Source organism: Oncorhynchus clarkii, chromosome 6, assembly GCF_045791955.1.
Source record: "Oncorhynchus clarkii lewisi isolate Uvic-CL-2024 chromosome 6, UVic_Ocla_1.0, whole genome shotgun sequence".
Lineage (NCBI taxonomy): Eukaryota > Metazoa > Chordata > Actinopteri > Salmoniformes > Salmonidae > Oncorhynchus > Oncorhynchus clarkii.
This window is the reverse complement of record NC_092152.1, coordinates 23629923-23640130: the sequence shown is the minus strand read 5'-3', so window position 1 is coordinate 23640130 and position 10208 is coordinate 23629923. Positions and strand designations below refer to the sequence as shown.

General features: G+C 42.1%; 1 long non-coding RNA gene across 4 annotated transcripts; it reads right to left on the bottom strand.

Moving 5' to 3' along the window:
• Positions 1-518: 518 nt before the first annotated feature.
• LOC139411982 (uncharacterized) lies at positions 519-3410 on the bottom strand. Of its 4 annotated transcripts, XR_011634655.1 has the most exons (6): positions 3336-3410; positions 2686-2853; positions 2494-2579; positions 2294-2385; positions 1753-1859; positions 519-1585 (listed from the first exon to the last, which is right to left on the bottom strand). It is a non-coding gene; the product is annotated as an uncharacterized lncRNA (long non-coding RNA). The 4 variants fall into 4 exon arrangements; XR_011634654.1 differs by having other exon boundaries at positions 519-1859; XR_011634656.1 differs by having other exon boundaries at positions 519-1859; positions 2294-2358.
• Positions 3411-10208: the final 6798 nt, after the last annotated feature.

The window sequence follows — 10208 nt, the reverse complement described above, 5'->3', positions numbered from 1 at the left end:
AGATATCACCAACAAACTAACATGGTCCAAGCACACCAAGACAGTCGTGAAGAGGGCACGACAAAACCTATTCCTCCTCAGGAGACTGAAAAGATTTGGCATGGGTCCTCAGATCCTCAAAAGGTTCTACAGCTGCACCATCTACAGCTGCACCATCCTGACTGATTGCATCACTGCCTGGTATGGCAACTGCTCGGGCCCTGGACCGCAAGGCACTACAGAGGGTAGAGCATACGGTCCAGTACATCACTGGGGCCAAGCTTCCTGCCATCAAGGACCTCTATACCAGGCGGTGTCAGAGGAAGGCCCTAAAAATTGTCAAAGACTCCAGCCACCCTAGTCATAGACTGTTCTCTCTGCTACCGCACAGCAAGCGGTACCGGAGCGCCAAGTCTAGGTTCAAGAGGCTTCTAAACAGCTTCTACCCCCAAGCCATAAGACTCCTGAACAACTAATCAAATGGCTACCCAGACTATTTGCATTGCCCCCCCTCTCCCTCTCACCCTCTTTTACACCGCTGCTACTCTCTGTTGTTAGTCACTTCAATAACTCAACCTACATGTTCATATTACCTCAACTAACCGGTGCCCCCGCACATTGACTCTGTACCGGTACACCCCTGTATATAGTCTCGCTATTGTTATTTTACTGTTGCTCTTTAATTACTTGTTACTTTAATTTCTTATCCATATTTTTTTTTGAAACTGCACTGTTGGTTAGGGGCTCGAAAAGTAAGCATTTCACTGTAAGGTTGTGTTCTGGTCATGTGACTAATAAAATTTGATATTGCAAAGAAAACGTGTAATCTGCTTGACACATTGTTACTTATCTTACAGACCAGTCAGCTACTTTCCCCTCCATTCATATGCAAATATGTTTGATTCATTTACTGGCTTGTCTGGCTGACATTTTTATTTTAAGTTGCACAGAAATAATATTTTAGTAGACCTCTTATGCTCCATTCTTTCTTTCTCGCATAGCTCATTAATACACCCTTGTGGTGGAATATATCTATCGTAGGTTCCAAGATAGAACAATGAATCATGTTGAACTAACAAATACCATCAAGGGATACCTTACAAATTACAGTAATGAACACCTTGTGAAACAGCTGTGAAAACCAGCCTGGCAATATTTAAGATTTAAATATAAACTTTGACCTTTTTTAGGGTACAGTTGTGTCATTCATTTATTTTCACAGATTTTTTGTTGTTGTACACTCACATGGCAAACATATACTGAATTCTGGTGAGTTGAATAGAGAGGAGGTGGGTGCTGTGTGGATGGGAGGTTCTGACTGTCACTTGTTCTCAACAGGCAGCCAGTCTCGGAAGGGGGACTTGAAGAGAGATACTGCAAAGTCTAGGCACTGCTGCCTGCTTTGTTCTGAGTGTTTGCAGTGCTAGTGTTTTAATTCTTCTGTGTATCTCACATTATGTGCCCAGTATGATAGAGCAATAACTTTGTTAGCAGATAATAACAACAAGACAATAACAGTAGCGGTAGATGATGTAATGAAAATTTGGAGGGTGGTTGGTAATGGATGAACTCGGGTGGATCCACAATTGGGTGTTAGGCAGAACCCCTAGGTCCCGGAGAACAGGAGCAGAGTTAAAGGGAACAGGGTAGGAGATTGCGACGTAAACAAGAAAACACACAGGTTACTCTTTACTTGAGAAGATATGATGGATTAGTGCAGTGTCATAAATGGGAGATATGTACTTTTCAACAGTTTTTGAAGGTATAGCCTACCTGAAGCTGGTCCCCCTCTGACTCAGAGCACAGAGAATCAGACTGACCCGAACCCGCTGGTTCTGGTGGATGGGATACCTCCTGGGTGGCTCGGACAGTCAATGGTCCTAAAGTCATTTGGAGAGGTAAATTGAAGAGGTACATTTTTATAAACTCAACATAACTACCTTCAAATCATGAAAAGGTTCTATAGCTGTACCATTGAGAGCATATTGACTGGCTGCATCACTGCTTGGTATGGTAATAGCACTGCACTCGATCACATGGCGCTACAGAGTGTTGTGAGGACAGCCCAGTACATCACTGGGGCCGAGCTCCCTGCCATCCAGGACCTCTATATCAGGCGGTGTGAAAAGAAGGCCCAGAAAATCTTCAACCACCCAAGACTTCAACCACCCAAGCCATAAACCATTCTCTGCTGTTGTACGGCAAGAGGTACCAGTACATAAAGTCTGACACCAACAAGCTCTTGAACAGCTTCTATCCCCAAGCAATATGACTGATAAATACTTAACAAAATAGCAAAACGGGCCGAATTTACCTTGAATCTTTATTGATCTCTTCCCATGGCGGTCTTGTGGGTCTGGTTGGTTCGTTCATCCAAACCTGGAGGATGATGATGGCCATCATCACCTTGTAGGTGGCATAGACAGATTCTATAATATTGAACTCTGCTGTGGTCAAATAAAGCAACCATTACAAAACAACTTATCAGGGCAAAATTTTAATTTTTACATTTACCGATCATGAGCCATTGTGAAACAACTTTCATACATTTCAACTCCGGCGCCACAGCCACCCTCAAACTTCTGGCAGGCTAGATGGACCTTTAAGCATGAAAGTGACAAATTGAAACATTAGGTGCTCTCTGATATGACATAAATTGAAATCATAATAATTTCAGATATAATATAATTGATAAAAGTTTCTCACTTGCCCAGATGTCCACATCATTGGCAGAAGAAGCATAGGTTGATTTTGGCAAACATGCGTTTCACTCCGAAATGGCCAGCATGCGTCTCGGTCAGAACGGCCTCCCTTTCAATCATGAAAATCACCCTCCTGTGTGGCTGGCCATTCACTGTAGGTACATGTTATTGCCTAACAAATTGGAAGAGAAGAGTTGTTGAAATACTCAAGTCCAAGTAAATTTGCACTGCTGTCTTTCTCTCTGTCTCCATCTCTCTCTCTGTCTTCTACTTACTTCCCACCTCTCTCTCACTCATCCTTTCTTTCTCACTTTCTTCCTCTCCCCCCTCCCTGTGTCTAGCAAAGACAGCTAGTTAAGGGCAGTTGGAATTACGATAATTGCTTACACCTATCCATTTGATTGATCAGGGTTTACTTATAGCTAGATACCTCAATATGACAGACATACTGTATAACTAACTACATGTATAGTTAGCAACATGTATATGACCAACTAGCTAGATGGAAATGGTTGTTGAAAAATGGTAGTACATAGCTAAATCCTTCAAGTAATCTAACAGAAGTTGACTGCTTAAGCATTGAGGACAGCATTTTGTTGACAACATGGTGGTTTACACTATGTCTTCTGTGTATGAATGATGGAAGAAACTTACCCCAGCTGTAGGTCCATTTGAGCGTGTGTGGTCACTTAGCCCTGCACATCAACCAGTACTGGGACCATTGGAAACTTGCTCAACAAAGAGCTGCTTGAATGTCTTTAAGTACAAAATGGAGGAAGTTAACAATCTGTGGCTTAGATTGAATTCAAAGTTGAGACAAACTACAACACATATGAAAGACTGTACCACACAGACTAGTACAATAGCTTATACATAGAAAGGAACCTACAGGCACATACAGTACTACCCGACAAACATGGCGGGTGTGGACCAGTGTTGTCTTGGCTACAGTCTTCTGGTTCACAGCTGCTTTTAAATTCATACCAATTCATTTAAAACACACCATAGTAGGTTAGACTAAATAATGATGCATAACCTTGCCTACGAGCTATACTGATGATCTGCTGTCCAGAGGCTAACAACAAACATATCAATATTTTCCCGTAGTAGAGTAAGCACATGGTTGACTCGAGAGGATGCTAATCAGTCCATCTCTGAAATCGCTCAAAAAGACAGACTAAAATCATACAGCTAGCTAGGGTAGCTACAAGTCAAGCAGTACTAGAAATAGGCTACCCACAAACATTATCAAGAACACCTAGCTCTAGCTTATCTAGCTAGTTACCTAGCAAGCTAGATGGTTGGTTTATAAAAGTCAAAGAAAGCTCAACTCGTTTTTATGAATTTCTCATGCATTTAAATGGCTAGACAAATAGACAGCTAATGTAACCTCGATTTGGCAGTCTCATCCAGATCATCATGGCCCTGGTGAGTAACGTGAAGCTTCAGACAGGAATTTGTTGTTCTGCATGACAGCCACATTGTCAATTCTATTTATTTCTTTATTTTTATTTGGGGGGGGGGGGGGGGTTATATATTGATAAAAGTCACCTTGTCCAAGAATGATTAACATGGTTATAAAACAAAATAACAGCCCTAATTTAAAATGTTTCTAACATCCACAATGGATAAAATGAATGGTGGAAAAACAATTGGAACCATTTCTGTGTTTGACCGCTAGGTTTTATGGGTATTATGACTCATACTGTGGGACTCAATTAATGTGGCACTTTAGGAGAACTAACGCAGCAGGTTAGGAGAACTAATGTGGCAGGTTAGGAGAATTAATGTGTCAGGTTAGGAGAAAGAGGTTACATTTAGGAAACTCTAGTTAAGCCATGGAATGAGAGAGGCCTCTAGTGGCCAAAAGGCTGTTTTTGCATGGGCAGCGCCATTGAGGGCTTCCAGCATGCTTCAGACATTTTAAAGTAGTAGTCAACTGGGTGGGGATTCCTATAGGTTGTAGCCTCAATGGCGCTGCCCATGCAGTCACAGACGTTACAATGGCTAATGTTGTGACGTTATAATAACGTTATTATTGTCTATTTCGCTTTTGTATATTATCTACCTCACTTGCTACTGGCAAATGTAACACATGTTTCCCATGCCAATAAAGCCACTTGAATTGATGAAGATGAGTCCTCTATCTATCTCTATGGGTTAGGCTTAGCTAAAATGCTACACCGGCTTATCTAGTTGTCCACCGGTTTATCTAGTTGTCCACGCAATCAGCCACGCAAAACGGTGTCAACAAATCTGCCCAATTAGCTGATTCGCTTTCCACATTCCAACGTCTGTTGATCCACCCACTTCTTTCGCAACGCCCACTTTCAGACACTCCACGTAAAAATGGTTACCCATGACTCAACATTTTAAAGACAGCATGAAATGTTCTAGCAGTAAGCCTAACAAAGCCGACTTCTTCATATACCCCAATATCAAACACTCACAAACTGATAGCATAACATGGGTACTATTAAAGCTGCAGTATGCAACTTTTTGGGCGACCTGACCAAATTCACATAAATGTGAATTATAGATCTGTCATTCTCATTAAAAGCACGTCTAAGAAGAAGTAGATCTGTTCTATGTGCACTTTTTCTATGCTTCCCATTCTTAAGTTTATTTTTGCCGGCTATATCAGGTAGGACATAGGCCGCCATTGAAAATAAGAATTTGTTCTTAACTGACTTGCCTAGTTAAATAAAGGTAAAATAAAAATAAAATAAAAAGGTGAATACAGGGCTATTAAAGGCCCAGTACTACTTTGATGAAAATAAATAATTATAATTTAAGCTGTTTTTATATTGACGTTGCTATATACAGTACCTACTGTATTTACCTCAGCCTGCTTAGTCAGCTAGCTAGCTAGACTGTTTTTTTTTGCTAATGTTAGCTAGCTAACTGTTATTGTAGCTTTCTGTTTGTATGTAGTTTACACTTCAATGGCATCACTCGAGGAGATTTTATTTTATCTTTCCAACCAGGCAAAGTACAATGAAGGCACTACTGACCTCGACAAGAGGCACAACATTTGTGGAGGGCAGAGAAATTCACAATTCAGGGTAATGTTAAGTTGTTATGTCTATTGTTCAATTTGTGGAACTGCTGTGATCACTCATTATCTTTAATGTTGTGATTCACAGACACACGATGACCACGATTTGAATGCTGCAACTGAGACGGAATGACGTCATTGGGACAAACGCTGAGACCTCCAGTATGACTCGACTTGGCCCGGATATTTGTGACAGATCTAAAATGGGTGCCGAAGCACACCAGCATCCCATTTTATGTTTATTCTATGGCCAACCATCTCTCTAGCTCCCCATTATGCCATTTATGCCCCAGGGTCAATGGTCCCTCAACTTCAGACACTTTGAAACTCTCCATCTTATCTCTAGAAACCCACCCTTCCTTCACCCATTTTCCCTATGCTTCTTCCTTCACATGTTAGGGCCAATTTCAAGTTTTCATAACAATCAGTAATCAGCCTTTTTGGACACCGATTATGGCCGATTACATTGCAATCCACGAGGAAACTGCGTGGCAGGCTGACCACCTGTTACGCGAGTGCAGTGTCAAAAGGTCCTTGTGGCTGCAAGGAGACAAGGTAAGTATGCTACATAATTATGACATAACATTGAATTTTGTGCAATGTAACAGCAATATTTAGACTTAGGGTTGCCTCCCGTTCGATAAAATACGGAACGGTTCCGTATTTCACTGAATGAATAAACATTTTGTTTTCGAAATTATAGGTTTCCGGATTTTACCATATTAATGACCAAAGGCTAGTATTTCTGTATGTTTATTATATTATAATTAAGTCTGATTTGATATTTGATAGAGCAGTCTGACTGAGTGGTGGTAGGCAGCAGCAGGCTCGTAAGCATTCATTCAAACAGCACTTTACTGCGTTTTCCAGCAGCTCTTAGCAATGCTTGAAGCACAGCGCTGTTTATGACTTCAAGCCTATCAACTCCCGAGATTAGAATGGCAATACTAAAGTGCCTATAAGAACATCCAATAGTCAAAGGTATATGAAATAGTAATGTTGTAGAGAGAAATAGTTGACCGTCATAATTCCTATAATAACTACAACCTAAAACTTAACTGGGAATATTGAAGAACTGGGAATATTGAACCACTAGCTTTCATATGTTCTCATGTTCTGAGCAAGGAACTTAAACGGTCTCAACCTTTAAGTCTTTACTTTAAGTCTTTACTGAAGACTCATCTCTTCAGTCGGTCATATGATTGAGTGTAGTCTGGCCCAGGACTGTGAAGGTGAGCCCTTGCTGTCTCTGCCTGACCGGTTCCCCTCTCTCCACTGGGATTCTCTGCCTCTAACCCTATTACAGGGGCTGAGTCACTGGCTTACTGGTGCTCTTTCATGCCGTCCCTAGGAGGGGTGCGTCACTTGAGTGGGTTGAGTCACTGATGTGATCTTCCTGTCTGGGTTGGCGCCCCCTCTTGGGTTGTGCCGTGGCAGAGATCTTTGTGGGCTATACTCGGCCTTGTCTCAGGATGGTAAGTTGGTGGTTGAAGATATCCCTCTAGTGCTGTGGGGGCTGTGCTTTGGCAAAGTGGGTGGGGTTATATCCTTCCTGTTTGGCCCTGTCCGGGGCTATCATCGGATGGGGCCACAGTGTCTCCTGACCCCTCCTGTCTCAGCCTCCAGTATTTATGCTGCATTAGTTTGTGTGTCGGGGGGCTATTGTCAGTTTGTTATATCTGGAGTACTTCTCCTGTCTTATCCGGTGTCCTGTGTGAATTTAAGTATGCTCTCTCTAATTCTCTCTTTCGTTCTCTCTCTTGGAGGACCTGAGCCCTAGGACCATGCCTCAGGACTACCTGGCATGATGACTCCTTGCTGTCCCCAGTCCACCTGGCCGTGCTGTTGCTCCAGTTTTAACTGTTCTGCCTGCGGCTATGGAATCCTGACCTGTTCACCAGACATGCTACCTGTCCCAGACCTATTATTTGACCATGCTGGTCATTTATGAACATTTGAACATCTTGGCCATGTTCTGTTATAATCTCAACCCGGCACAGCCAGAAGAGGACTGGGATACCCCTCATAGCCTGGTTCCTCTCTAGGTTTCTTCCTAGGTGTTGGCCTTTCTAGGGATTTTTTCCTAGCCAACATGCTTCAACACCTGTATTGCTTGCTGTTTGGGATTTTAGGCTGGGTTTCTGTACAGCATTTTGAGATATCAGCTGATGTACGAAGGGCTATATAAATACATTTGATTTGATACGTTAGCTTTTTTACATGGCACATATTGCACTTTTTCTTATTTGCATTATTTAAACCAAATTGAACATGTTTCATTATTTATTTGAGACTAAATAATATTTATGTATTATATTAAGTTAAAATAAGTGTTCATTGTTCATTCAGTATTGTTGAAATTGTCATTATTACAAATATAAACGTCCTTTCACTGTCAACTGAGTTTATTTTCAGCATGTGTAAATATTTGTATGAACATAAGATTCAACAACTGAGACATAAACTGAACAAGTTCCACAGACATGTGACTAACAGAAATGGAATAATGTAATCAAAAGTAACAGTCAGTATCTGGTGTGGGCACCAGCTGCTTTAAGTACTGCAGTACGTCTCCTCTTCATGGACTGCACCAAATTTGCCAGTTCTTGCTGTGAGATGTTACTCCACATTTCCACCAAGGCACCTGCAAGTTCCCAGACATTTCTGGGGGGAATGGCCCTAGCCCTCACCCTCCGATCCAACAGGTCCCAAACTTGCTCAATGGGTTTGAGATCCGGGCTCTTCGCTGGCCATGGCAGAACACTGACATTCCTGTCTTGCAGGAAATCACACACAGAATGATCAGTATGGCTGGGAGCATTGTCATGCTGGAGGGTCATGTCAGGATGAGTCTGCAGGAAGGGTACTACATGAGGGAGGAGGATGTCTTCCCTGTAACGCACAGCATTGAGACTGCCTGTAATGACCACAAGCTCAGTACGATGGTGACACACCGCCCCAGACCATGACGGACCCTCCACCTCCAAATCGATCCCGCTCCAGAGTACAGGCCTCGGTGTAACGCTCATTCCTTCAACGATAAACGCAAATCCAACCATCACCCCTGGTGGGACAAAACCGTGACTCGTCAGTGAAGAGCACTTTTTGCCAGTCCTATCTGGTCCAGCTACAGTGGGTTTGTGCCCATAGGCGACATTGTTGCCGGTGATGTCTGGTGAGGACTTGCCTTACAACAGGCCTACAAGCCCTCAGTCCAGCCTCTCAGCCTATTGTGGACAGTCTGAGCACTGATGGAGGGATTGTGCGTTCCTGGTGTAACTCAGACAGTTGTTGCCATCCTGTACCTGTCCCGCAGGTGTGATGTTCAGATGTACCGATCCTGTGAAGGTGTTGTTACACGTGGTCTCCCACTGCGAGGACGATCAGCTGTCCGTCCTGTCTCCCTGTAGCGCTGTCTTAGGCGTCTCACAGTACGGACATTGCAATTTATTGGCCACATCCGCAATCCTCATGCCTCCTTGCAGCATGCCTAAGGCACTTTCACTTTCAGTAGAAAGCTCTCTTTAGTGTCCTAAATTTTCATAACTGTGACCTCAATTTCCTATCGTCTGTAAGCTGTTATTGTCTTAACGACCGTTCCACAGGTGCATGTTCATTAATTGTTTATGGTTCATTGAACAAGCATGGAAAACTATCATGACACAAGGCGAGACCCAGATGCAGACACAGGAGGCAGATGGTTGCAGTCTTACAATGTTTATTAATCCAAAAAAGGGTAGGCAAGAGAATGGTCATCTACAGGCAAAAGGTCAAAACTGAGTCCAAAATGACAGGAAACAGTGTTTAAACCCTTTTCAATGAAGCTCTGTGAAGTTATTTGGATTTTTACAAATTATCTTTGAAAGACAGGGTCCTGAAAAAGGGATGATTATTTTTTTGCTGAGTTTATATATACAAATCTGCCAATTAATCGGTATCAGCTTTTTTTGGTCCTCCAATAATTGAAAAATCATAATCGGTCGACCTCTAATCTAGACTCAGTAGCACATTTAAGTGTTGTGGTGTACTGTTTTTGCTACGTTTTTTTCACCTGTGATATGCTTTCCTGCTTATTCTAAGGTTCAGACTGAATGCAGTTGTAAATGTGCTGCTCACAATTGACAGCAGCTACATAGACCTGTTAAATTGACAAGAAAGGTGTTGATATAGTTGTGTTAAGAGTCTGTTAAATGTGTTTCTCATTCTGCTGGACCTAGTATTTTACATAAAACTTACCTTATGCATTCAGTTTTTCCATTTGTAACTCACCCACCAAAATCACAATATGCTGTTTTACATTGTGTTATTTCTGCTGATCTATTTCCTCATATGGAAAAGCAGAAGAATCTGTGTGCTCTCGGACAGTAATAATAGTTCCTGTGGTGCACTTCGATGTCCCATGTTTGTGACATTGATCAATACATTTAAGGTTGACTTAAATTCAGAAGTGTATATATTATGTATGAAAG